The 12,868-nt window shown below is 43.3% G+C and overlaps 1 protein-coding gene across 1 annotated transcript in view; it reads right to left on the bottom strand.

Moving 5' to 3' along the window:
* The window catches only part of tpte2.S (transmembrane phosphoinositide 3-phosphatase and tensin homolog 2 S homeolog), a 35,706-nt gene extending 30,206 nt beyond the window's left edge, over nucleotides 1-5,500 (bottom strand). The window contains exon 1 of the mRNA XM_018247986.2: nucleotides 5,149-5,500. The gene's annotated coding sequence lies outside the window, so the exon portion shown is untranslated. The remainder of the gene's footprint in view (nucleotides 1-5,148) is intronic.
* Nucleotides 5,501-12,868: the final 7,368 nt, after the last annotated feature.

The following is a 12,868-nucleotide window of genomic DNA, read 5'->3' as shown; positions in this document are numbered from 1 at the left end:
TAGGTGACATGTGACACTAGCCGCATCATAAATTTTCTATCTAATAGAACCGGTGCAGTCGGTTCAGTGACGGGTCTGATCCTCCTTCCGGTGACGCACTGACCCGTGATTGCCCGGTTTGAATCTCAGCGGCTCTATGCTCGTCTTTTTATAGGGGCGAGCTTTTGGTAGCCAAATGCCTTTGACAAAGCCTGCTTAATGCGCGCGAAACGCGTCAGGCGCAGCAGCATAACTAGAGGGGGGCGGGCCCTGGCGCGGGACGTGCAGCCAGGCCCCGCCCCCTCTGTACACCCGGAAAACACAGTGGTGCGCGAGCTGCCGGGGGGCCCTGAGGGGGTGCGGGCCCTGGCCCAATCGCACCCCCTGCTCCCCCGGTAGTTACGCCACTGGTTAGGCGCATTTTAGTTTGGTTAGGCAGGGTGACTGAATTACAAAGAATTTAGGCCACGGCTTTGCTCCACGAATGGGAGGGAATCTCTGTGGGTGAAGGGGTGGGCGATCTACGGAACCGCTGTCTGGGTAGTTTAGACATAAGCTGTTAAAGCACCACCGTCGACTCTGTACTATTAATTAGTGGATCAATTTTTGATGCCACCTAGACACAGTAATTCCTCCAAAGCAACGGAGGGATGCGTTTGAGGGTGAATGGGTGGCGGATCTATTAAGACTACAAATTGTTTGGTGGTGGATAAACAAGGGGGGCAAGCTGAGAGGTTGCCTATATTGGTTACAGCCTATGAGACCCTTGTTCTCTTCTGCTTTATGCCAGTATCGCAGTTGTGTTCCACACCATGCTATTATTGCAGTTAGTTACTATAGACTGTAGTGGTGACTGTATTAGCATTACATTCAACCCAGGGGTGGCAAATTTCGCTTTACCTAACCAGGGTTCATTGTCTCCTTGTGCCTAACTTGGTTTTAAATGCTCTCCTGGACCCATTTTTTTAATTTATTATCAGTAAAAGTTAAGTTTTAACCTTGTTCCGTGGGTTTCAAGGCTCCTGGATGGGATGGTGCAGTTTCAAGGGTTAACTTTTCCTTTTTCCTTTTTCTCAATACTTATCTCATTAACCCTGCACACCATCCGCTGGTTTTCTCAATTGATGGATGGTGCTCCCTTATCTTGTTTATGATTATATTGTCAATAAAGACCCCTGTACACAATGCTGTGGGCTTCCTCCATTAGTCGGACAATGGAAGTCAACTGCAAATAATAATAGCTATTTTTACCTAATAAGTTACTCAACACTGAAAGGGGTGGTTAACATTTAGTATTTTATATAATGGATAATTCTAAGAATTTTTTCATTTGGCTTTCATTATTCTCTTTCACAGACCCCATCACAGCCCGGCTCTATTCAAAACTGCAGCACTGCCGGGCCCCCCTTCATGCCCGGGCCCGGGACACTTGTCCCCAGGGGCGCTCCGCCAATGAGGCGAGCTGAGCCGCTCGCCTCAGGCGGCAGCGCCAGACAGGATTCCAGGGGCGGCAAAAAGCTGCTCCTGCACCTTTAAGAGCCGAATTTCCGGTTTTTAAACCGGAAATTCGGCTGCGCTATTGCGAGAGAGCGCAATTGCGCTCTCCGCAATGGTGTTCCTGCCTCCCCTCGCCGACAGGTAAGTCGGTGCGGGGGGCGGCATTGCAGGAGCCGCCTCAGGCGGCTCTTTCCCCAGAAACGGCGCTGCTTGTCCCCCCTGTCCCTCCCTGATGGCAGCCCTGTATATTACCTACCACTCACACACCGCGGAGGCAACGTTTTGGTTTAAGCTGATTTCATCTATTCAGAGTGAGCTTCCAGCTGCTGGATGATGTTGAAATATAGGTTGGGAATGCATTTTTGTTCAAAGACGTGGACACATATTGAATCCACATGATGCAAGGCTAGTTTGGATTTCACTGAGATGCATGCTGCAGACTACTTGAATTACTGTGCAGGCATGCGTCTAAATGTGTTCCTAATTAAAGGGGTGGTTCAGATTTACGTTAGCTTTTAATAGGTTATAGAATGGCAAATTCTAAGCAACTTGTTGGCAACTTCTGGGGAAGGCCGTCTCCCATAGACTACATTTTAATCAAATAATTCAAATATTTAAAAATGATTTCCTTTTTCTCTGTAATAATGAAACAGTACCTTGTACTTGATCCAAACTAGGATTTTATTAATCCTTACTGGCGGCAAAACAATCCTATCTTATATTTGATGATTTTATAGTAGACTTATGATATGGTGATCCAAGTAACTGAAAGATCCCTTGTCCGGAAACCCCTAGGTCCCAAGTATTCTGGATAACAGATCTTATATATATATATACCTTATTTTTTTCAAATTAAATGGTAGCGTGAAAAATGCCCAGAGTGGATCTTTATTTGCATCCCCTAAACAAGTTTCTATCAAATACTGATTTGAAGTAGTGATGGGCAAATAAATTCATCTGGCTCAAATTAGCATCTAATTTCCGTGTTTTCGCCACCAGCAATAAATTTGCGAAACTCCAGCGAAAATTCGTGAAAAAATTTTTTTTGCACTTGACGTGCGCTCAGCTATCAAAAGAATAAAGGGTTGTGTTTGGAATGGAAAAGAAAAACCTACGTAGCTGCATTAAAAAAGTGTTTAAATGCAATATATGCATTTTTTCCGCTCTTCGCATTGGGTACAGAGTACTGGGGATTGGTGCACAGAAAATGTTAAAAATTATTGTTTCTCCAGTGCATCCCCAGTGTTTCTGAACCAATGTGGGTATGGTTGGGTGGCATGCCGCCCCTAAAATTCTGCAGCCCTATGCCCGGGCCTTTGTGGACATTTTATGCCTCTTTGAGTATTTTGCATAGTATGCAACTATTATAGTTCACAACAGCTTTTCCTAACTTCCTTAACTTTAACAGTGCATTTATTTAGAAAAGGAACTGTGTCAGCAACTCTACATGACCCTGCTGAATAGCAGAAATAACAGAAAAGCACTGAACTACAGGGGAGAACCCCCTAGGTATTTAATCTGTAGTAAAATACAACATTCTGTGGGACTGAGCTCTCGTTTGCCTGGTACAGAAAAGCAATGTATTTGCCTTAATGTGCAGAATAGAATGTGTTTACCAATATATATGTAATGTAGTGAAATGTATGCAACATTCTAATTTCACTTGTGCCCTGCAGTATATTGTTATGCATGTTAGTGTTTGTCTATAATTTGGATTTGCCTGTCAGATTGATGCAGAGATATGATAAACACATACAAAATAGATTTTGGAAGCAACTTGACCTGGTACAAGTGTTTGTATATGGGGATTTGATTGTTTCCTGTATGAAAAAAATGTGTATTTGTACAGTTTCTGTTTGTACATAGTTAATAAGTATATTATTGTCATTATGTGTATAGTATGTGTTTCTGTGTGCAAGTCGGTATAGTGTCTGTAATTGTATCATTGGGAGTGTGGGTGATAATGTTTGTGACTGTGTACATATGGGTACGGTACGTGTGCAGTATCTGCATGTATGTATATGGGTACATTATGTCTGTGTGTGTGCGTGTGGCTGTGCATATGGCTACAGTGTGTATGTGTGTATATGAGTACAGTATATCTGTATTTGTGTATATGAGTACAGTATATATGTATGTGTGTATATGAGTACAGTATATCTGTATTTGTGTATATGAGTACAGTATATCTATATGTGTGTATATACGAGTACAGTATATCTGTATGTGTGTGTATATGAGTACAGTATATATGTATGTGTGTTTATGAGTACAGTATATATGTATGTGTGTATATGAGTACAGTATATATGTATGTGTGTATATGAGTACAGTATATCTGTATGTGTGTATATGAGTACAGTATATCTATATATGTGTATATACGAGTACAGTATATCTGTATGTGTGTATATGAGTACAGTATATATGTATGTGTGTTTATGAGTACAGTATATATGTATGTGTGTATATGAGTACAGTATATCTGTATGTGTGTATATGAGTACAGTATATCTGTATGTGTGTATATGAGTACAGTATATCTGTATGTGTGTATATGAGTACAGTATATCTGTATGTGTGTGTATATGAGTACAGTATATCTGTATGTCTGTGTATATGAGTACAGTGAGTCTGTGTATGAGTACAGTATCATACCTCCCAACATTTTGGAAGTAAAAAGAGGGACAAAAATTTTTTTTCGCACGTAGCGCAGCAATTTTTGACCACACCCCTTTCTGTGGCCACACTCCCTAATTACCATGTTTGTTTTACAAAATTTGTCAGGTTATGAAAGTTTGAAAATATTTCTCCTTATCTAAACTGTGTTTTTGTGTCTCAAAATTGTTACAAAGTATCTTATTTGCACCTGTTAGCTGTTCTGGGCTCTCTGCTAAAAGCCAATTGAGAAACTTTGTTTCTTTTTCTGGCTGTTCAGTGCAGAGAAAAGAGGGACTTTCCAGTACAAATGAGGGACTGCAGGTTGAGCTGTCAAAAGAGGGACTGTCCCTCCGAAAAAGGGACAGTTGGGAGGTATGCAGTATGTATATGGGTACAGTATATATGTGCCGATAAGGGTACAATATGTCTGTGTGTTTATTATAGGTTACCTACAGTGCAGCCTCTTTTAGATCACATTTCCACATTTGCTGAATAGGTACTTTACTGAGGGCCCAAGTTGGCTCCCATGCAGCTCCCAGCAGCCACTGGGTCTGCCACCCACCCTTGGCATTTGTGTTTGTGTGTGCAAGTAAAGTCTGTACCTAACTGTGCTGTGGATGTTATTTAGCTCAGCAATGGTACACAGATCGTGCCAGTGAGTATGTGTGTGTATATATAGATATATAACTTATAAAGTAAAGTGCTGTTCAGGAGCCGCAGCGCCGTACAATGCATAAATGTACAATATATAAAAGTACACACAGGGAGGACAAGTTACAGAATAAATAAACTCAATATACATAGTACACAGAGCTTGTATATGGACACAGAGCTTAAATGCTTTGTGATAAGAGACACGCTAAAAAGGAGGTCCTTGCCCTGTGGAGCTTACAATCTAAGTATATATAAATATATATAAATATATATATATATATATATATATATATATATATATATATATATATATATGTATACATTATACAAATGTGCTGTGTTATAGAGAATACCTACCCACCAGGATGAACTTGCTGTCACAGACTTGTTTGCTGTTACTCTGATGTTCTGCTCATCAATTAGTGAAGCTCAGGACAGGGAGGCCCTGCCCAGTTGTTTCCAGCTCTCTGTCCCCTACTCACATTTCTTGAATGAACTTGATCAGAGACCTGGGACTGGAGACTGAGAGAAAGGGGAGGGAGACAAAGCAATGAAATTGTCCGTTTGTGTTTACTCTGCCTGTAACGGGCTCTCCCTACCCCATCCCAGCACTTTCTTCTCTTCCTCCCAGATGTTATTCCCTTTACTCTGCACTCCTTCCTTCCCTCCCTCTCTGCATTCAGTTATCTCTCCTCTTCCTCTGGCTGCTCTGCTCACCCAGCACTTTCCACTTCCTGAGGCGCCTCCTCTGGACTTTGGACGAAGAATTAATCCTCCTTGTGGGAGCGTGGAATGACTTGGGCAGCCCAATGTTGTTATGTTCCAAGGCTTAGCTGATTCTTTCCCTTTTTCCTCCAAATTCCTTTATACAGTAAATAAGTATTAGCTAGAGTCGCAATTAACACTGTAGCTGCTAAAAATACATTTTAAAGCGGTTGTATATCTTTATATAATACACAAGTTCCATGAATATCTTGTAAATTATATCCTTATAAACGGTATACCGTCATCAGTTATAAATGGTTAGTTCTGATGTCATTTCTGTCACATGACTCACTGAAATTTGTGTATTATAATAAATAAAGTACCCCCAGTTGCAAAATATGAGGATATTAGACGTTACCTCAGAGTTCCATGACCTGTATAAAAACACTCGGCCTTCAGCCTCGTGTTCTTATATGGTCATGAAACTCCTTGGTAATTTATAATATCCTTATATTAACTTTTAATATGATGAAGAGCAGGGCCGGAACTAGGGGTAGGCAGAGTAGGCACATGCCTAGGTCTCAAAGCTGGGGGGGCGCCAGGCACGTAGCTTCTCTGTCTCCTACCCCTAGTCCAATCCCCTCTCTCCACTCTCATGCCGGCTGTTCCCAGCTGAGAAGGATTGTTTCGAGCAGTGGCATAACTAGAGAGCACCGGGCCCTTCTGCAAAAAATCTTCATTGGAAATGGCGCAGAGGAAGCAGACCCCATAGACCCCATAGCAGTGGCGGAAGAACCGGGGGAGCAGGGGGTGCAAGTGGGCCAGGGCCCGCACCCCCCTCAGGGCCCCCCGGCAGCCCGTGCGCCACTGACAAATGCGGCCATACGGAGGGGGCGGGGCCCGGCTGCGCGTCACGCACCAGGGCCCGCCCCCTCTAGTGACGCTACTGCCCCATAGTCTGGGCCCCCTGTGACTGCGGGGTCTTCCTCTATAGTTACGCCATCTATTTGCACATGTCAGCGAATGAGAGGCGGATGACCAGCCAAATTGCCTAGGGCTATTGTAGGGTTGCCACCTGTCCGATTTTGACCCGGACAGCCCGGTACTTTGATGGGCTGCCCCGGTCAAAACAAATACAGAAAACTGGGCAGGATTCTCTTTATTGACACAGCGATCGACCAATCGCCAATTGCCGCATCATAGCCCTGCCGACACTTCCATCTATGTCACGGCCCCGTCCCCTGACGTCACAGCCCTGCCCCCCAACCCTAGGCTCCTGGTCGGCCTGAACGGCGATGATGTAGAGAGTAATATTCTGAGACAATTTGCAATTTGTTTTTATTATTTGTGTTTTTTCAGTTATTTAGCTTTTTATTCAGCAGCTCTCCAGTTTGCAGTTTCAGCAATCTGGTTGCTAGGGTCCAAATTACTGTAGCAACCATGCAACAATTTAAATAAAAGACTTGAATATAGGTGGGGCCTGAATAGAAACATGAGTAAAAACAAGTATCAATAACAATATATCTGTAGCCTTAAGGTAGCCATAGACTCAAAGATCCGCTCGTTTGGCGACATCGCCAAACGAGCGGATCTTTCCCCGATATGCCACTAAACTGCGTGGCTATATCGGGGGTAATTCGAGCGTTCGGCCGTATGGCCGAACGATCGAATTACGATGAGCCAAGCGGCTCCGACGGGTATCCACGATATCCAACCTTCCCGATCGATATCGTGGCCAGTTATCGATCGTGAAGACCCGTCGGAAGCCCCCATACACGGGCAGATAAGCTGTCAAATCGGTCCAAACGACCGATATCGGCAGCTTTATCTGCCCGTGTATGGCCACCATTACAGAGCATTTGTTTTTTTTAGATGGGGAATTGAAATCTGGAAATAGCCAGAAGAAGAAGGCAAAAAAATTAAAAAACCATAAAAAATAAATTGTGAAGAAACAACTGAAAAGTTGCTTAAAAATGGCCATTCTATAACCTGCTAAAAGTTAACTAAAAGGTGAACCAGCCCTTTAAAGAATTCCACAGGGTACAAACAATTGCAACAAACTATGTACATAGGGGTTTTTTGAGGTACGGGTACAGGATCCTTTATATAGAAATCCATTATCCAGAAAGCTAAGAATTATAGGAAGGCTGTCTCCCATCAACTCCAATTTAATCAAATAAATAATTCAAAGTTTTAAAACATATTTCTTTTTTCTCTGTAATAATAAAACAGTACCTTGTACTTGATATTATGTAAAGACCTCATATCCGGAAAACCAATGTCCCAAGCATTCTGGATAACAGGTCCCATACCTGTATTATGCTTTAAGCCAGCGGCCTGTTTGCCTTAAAGTCACAGGCCAGCACTTCTGACCAATTAGATGGCTCTATTTCATGCTTCGCAGCAGCGCTTTGTGACAAAAATTGTGCCTTGGTGTTTACATTGGTGCTAAGAAAAATAAAAAAGTATGTTATTAAATAGCTGGAAGCGGCAGACTCTTGTGGGTAAAAATTGACGGATAGATTTAATTTCGATTCGGAAAATATTTGCACCACCAGAAAATATTTTTTACTAAAGTTCACAAACAAACTTCCATCTGAATGTTAGTAAACTGACAACAGCACTACTGAACATTCTATGCTTAGAAAACACATACAGACCCCATAAGGAATTGTTTATTTAGAGATGACCAATATAATTATTTCCAGATTACAGGGACAGCAGTGTCTCCAGTACATTCCACCAGTTTGTCAGCCATTTGGGTGAAAAACACCATATTTCTATTACAGTTGCTGCAGTGTATAGATGCATATTTCTCCTGCTTTTGTTTGTTAAATTATTGTCATTGAAATAATTACATTTCCATTTACCTAATGACACAAATGTCTGCTGACTAATAGGAAGATTGTAGGACCCACCCTAAATAACCCCACTGTGGTTTTGAAAGCTTAACAGGATCAGCTGAGGGGATGGATCATAACCAGCATGTAATTTAATGTATTAACTACCCACAGACGAACTCCCTTCCCAGAGACTATTATCCCACTGTTACTATAGGCACCATCTCTCCCTACTATACCTGCTATCCCACGGCCACACTCCCTTCCCAGAGACTATTATCCCACTGTTACTATAGGCACCATCTCTCCCTACTATACCTGCTATCCCACAGTCACACTCCCTTCCCAGAGACTATTATCCCACTGTTACTATAGGCACCATCTCTCCCTACTATACCTGTTATCCCACAGTCACAGTCCCTTCCCAGAGATTATTATCCCCACTGCTACTATAGGCACTATCTCTCCCTACTATCAGGTCTGGACTGAGAATTAAAATAGGCGCTGGTCTTTCAGGTACACACAGGCCCAAACAGCCCCCACCGGCCCACTAAATACTGACTTTCTATGGGACCTTATAGCAGCCCCTCTTGCATTTGCCAGAACCCACAGGTTGCCAGTAAGGGCCTGCCTACTATACCTGCTATCCCATAGTCACAGTCCCTTCCCAGAGACTATTATCCCACTGTTACTATAGGCACCATCTCTCCCTACTATACCTGCTATCCCATAGTCACAGTCCCTTCCCAGAGACTATTATCCCACTGTTACTATAGGCACCATCTTGCCTTACTATACCTGCTATCCCACAGTCACAGTCCCTTCCCAGAGACTATTATCCCACTGCTACTATAGACACCATCTCTCCCTACTATACCTGCTATCCCACAGCCACTGTCCCTTCCCAGAGACTATTATCCCCCACTGCTACTATAGACACCATCTCTCCCTACTATACCTGCTATCCCACAGTCACTGTCCCTTCCCAGAGACTATTATCACAATTGCTACTATAGGCACCATCTCTCCCTACTATACCTGCTATCCCACAGTCACACTCCCTTCCCAGAGACTATTATCCCACTGTTACTATAGACACCATCTCTCGCTTCTATTCCTGCTATCCCACAGCCATAGTCCCTTCCAAGAGACTATTATCTTGGCCAAAATATATAAGATCATATACAAGTCATGGCGTTCTTACCTACTTGCAAAAAAAATGAAGGCAACCAATACCCTGTTTGTAGGTAGGGTTTGCACTCACTTTTCCTTTACATGTATGAGATAGCTTATTCTGCGCATTAAAACTTATTTATCTGCATATCTGTGTTTCACTTTAGTCTAGGAGCAGCCTTAATTGCTCCAATTAGTAAACCTCAGATGATTATTAAAATGGTAGGATGCTTGCTTAGATTTGCTGAGTGATAAATATGTCAGGAATAGGAATACATCTGTTTTACTTGGCAAGAAAAGCACCAAAATGTTTGTGTAATAATTTCTTGATCAGGACTGATAAATATAATGTTCTTTTAAATGAGGGATGCCCAACCTGCTGCCCTCCAGCTGTTGCTGAACTACCCATCGTCCCACCAACAGTTACAGATCTACTAGAACGTTGAATGATTCTGCCAAAAATGGAATTTGTCAAACAGAATGGGATGTCAATTTAGTGGTGCAAAAGTAATTTCTACTACAATTAAGTGTGTTGCTGCAGATATGGTTTTATCCCAGGAGGTGGCAGTAAAGGAGATATAATACGCGAAGGGGCTTATTCATAAAACTATAAAGTGTGAAAGAATGAAATAGAATCTCCTGTGCCACTTTTCATGTAGTCCATTGCCATTTGAAGAGTAGCCGTAAAATTGTGAGTAAACTCAATTATATGTGAAACTGGCATAATTATTATTGCATAAGAATAGACAAGAAAAAACAAGATCAATTGTAAATTGTCATGGAATATCAATCATGGCTGTTAAAGGATTCTTTAATTAACAGAAATAGATCATCTGTAAACACTTTTTTTATATATATAATCCGAAAAGCTTGAATATAAAACTTCAGCATCTAAAAGCTTGTTCATGTTAGTAGCCAATGAGTCATGGGCAAAATTTATGCTGTTTTTGTTTGTTTTTTTAACAATTGTTTGTAACCTGTTATCCAGAATGCTTGGGACCTGGGGTTTTCCAGATATAAGGTCTTTCCCTAATTTGGATCTTCATACCTTAAATCTACTAGAAAAAATCCTCCTCTCCGAACTGATACAGCTTAATGAATCTGACATTAGTAAAACTGCGTTCAGACACAATATGCCATTAAGACTTAACCAAGTCCAGCACCTCCTGACAGAGGCGGGCCAGGCCAGCTGGACACCCTAGGCAACCCGGCCAGCCCACTCCCACTTCCCCCATCGCGTGCTCACGCATGCGCAGTGACGCGGCACACTTCCGCGCTTGAAGAGGGCGTTCACGCATGCAGAGGGCATTCACACAAAATGTAGTTTGCACATACGCGGTGATGCCGAGCGGCGTTTAAACACAGTTTAGATAAGGAGAAATATTTTCAAACTTTCATAACCTGCCAAATTTTGTAAAACAAACATGGTAATTAGGGGGTGTGGCCACAGAAAGGGGTGTGGTCAAAAAATTGCTGCACTACGTGCAGAATACAATTTTTTTTGTCCCTCTTTTTACTTCCAAAATGTTGGGAGGTATGCGAAACGTCACGTCGGCTGTACATGCACCTTTTAATACAGTTGTCTTGAATAAAAAAACCTGGTGTTGCTGGTCTGATTTATTGCATATGGAATGACTTTACCTTGCACCTGGGGATACACACAAAGAAGCGGTGTGCTGCCCTACTGAAAGAAAGAGATATATATATATATGTTTTGTAATCCAGCTTTTCTATAAAATCCAGTAACAGCCGTGATCAAATAAACTAGTTCCATGTATAGTGTATAACATCCCTGACAAACACTGAAAAATAAATGCAGAGTAAACATCAAGTATAGCATGGTATATGTCAGAAATTCCTTTTGTGAACCTAATGAAAGCCTTGACCTAAAAAAATATATTTTCCCCAAAATATAAAGTCATGTGATTACATGAAACAGATACAGACTAATGGTGGCCATATACAGGCCGATAAAAGCTGCCGACAGACCGAGTCGGCAGCTTATTGGCCCGTGTATGGGCCCCCCCCGACACGGCGAGATCTCGATTGGATGGATCCTGTTGGATCGCGGCCGCATCTGTTCATTGATGCGGTCCCGCGATCCGACCGCCCTTTCCCATTCGTTAGGATCCGATCGTTGGGCCCTAGGGTGGATATTGGAGAGAGATCCGCTCGTTTGGCGACTTCTCCGTGTATGGCCACCTTTAGGCTAGTGTCTCTAAATAAAAAAAAACAGTGTTTCCTTACTTTATTTCATCTCACTGTCCTCCTCCCTGTACTTTAGTATTGTCACCAGGATTCCATGTGACAAGCACATCTTGGCATGGAAGGGGTAAAAATGCAGCAAGCTGACTTTGATTAAATAAATTCTAACCATGGGATAAAGGAGCTCCAGATACATGTTATACACACAGCAAATCATTGTTCCATCTTCATCTTCAAGTGTCTGAATGTATGTGAAATGTTTCAGTGACTAAATATAAATGAGAAACTGGCAGACTAGTTTGTGGAATAAATAAATATCTATAACTACATGGGATCTCTTTCATGCTCTGTAGTCCTGGAGATGCTGCACACGTTGGCTAAACCTGAGGCTTCATTTAGCGTGCAGTGCTTCTTCCAGGGAGATCAGCTGTGAGCTCTGCAGGTCCCAGTGGCGTAACTACCAGGGGAGTAGGGGGTGCAATTGAGCCAGGGCCCCCAGGCAGTCACGCGCCCAATGGATTCGGCTGCAGCCGCATGGTCGATGGTGGGGGCAGGGCCCGGCTGCACGGCCCGCACCAGGGCCCGCCCCCACAGTGGCGGAATTACCGGGGGAGCAGGGGGTGCGAGCGGGCCAGGGCCCGCACCCCCTCAGGCCCCCCGGCATGCGCCACTGAATGTCCTTAAAACTGGGGGATTTGAAAGACCGATTCAGACGTCCATACCGTGCGATAGAAACTTAGCAGTGACTTTGTTTCACTTGCAGCTCCGTAGTCTGTCACAGGCAGCAGGCTGAGAGATCAGCTGACTGAGGAGAGCCACTGAAAATGCGGGCCGTACGGAGGGGGGCAGGGCCCGGCTGCGCGTCATGCACCAGGGCCCGCCCCCTCTAGTTACGCTACTGAGGACATTTACCCTGCTGGTTTGGGGAGGCTTAGCCTTCATTAAAATCCGTCCATGTGTGCTTAGCTGCGGGAGACAGTTGTAAAGGCTATTTTCCCAAAAAGTCTCTAGTCCCATTGCACAGAAGATACACTGTCGGACTGGCCCGGCGGGACACTGGGAAAAAACCCGGTGGGTCCCAACCCTCGTGGGCCCCCTCCCCCGATGCTTGTTTCTTGAAGTAAAAAAAAAAGGATCTTCATCAATGCGCAGTG

The sequence above is a fragment of the Xenopus laevis genome, chromosome 2S (assembly GCF_017654675.1).
Source record: "Xenopus laevis strain J_2021 chromosome 2S, Xenopus_laevis_v10.1, whole genome shotgun sequence".
NCBI classification, from domain to species: Eukaryota; Metazoa; Chordata; class Amphibia; order Anura; family Pipidae; genus Xenopus; species Xenopus laevis.
The sequence above is the reverse complement of the archived record's forward strand: the minus strand, read 5'-3'. Positions and strand labels throughout refer to the sequence as shown.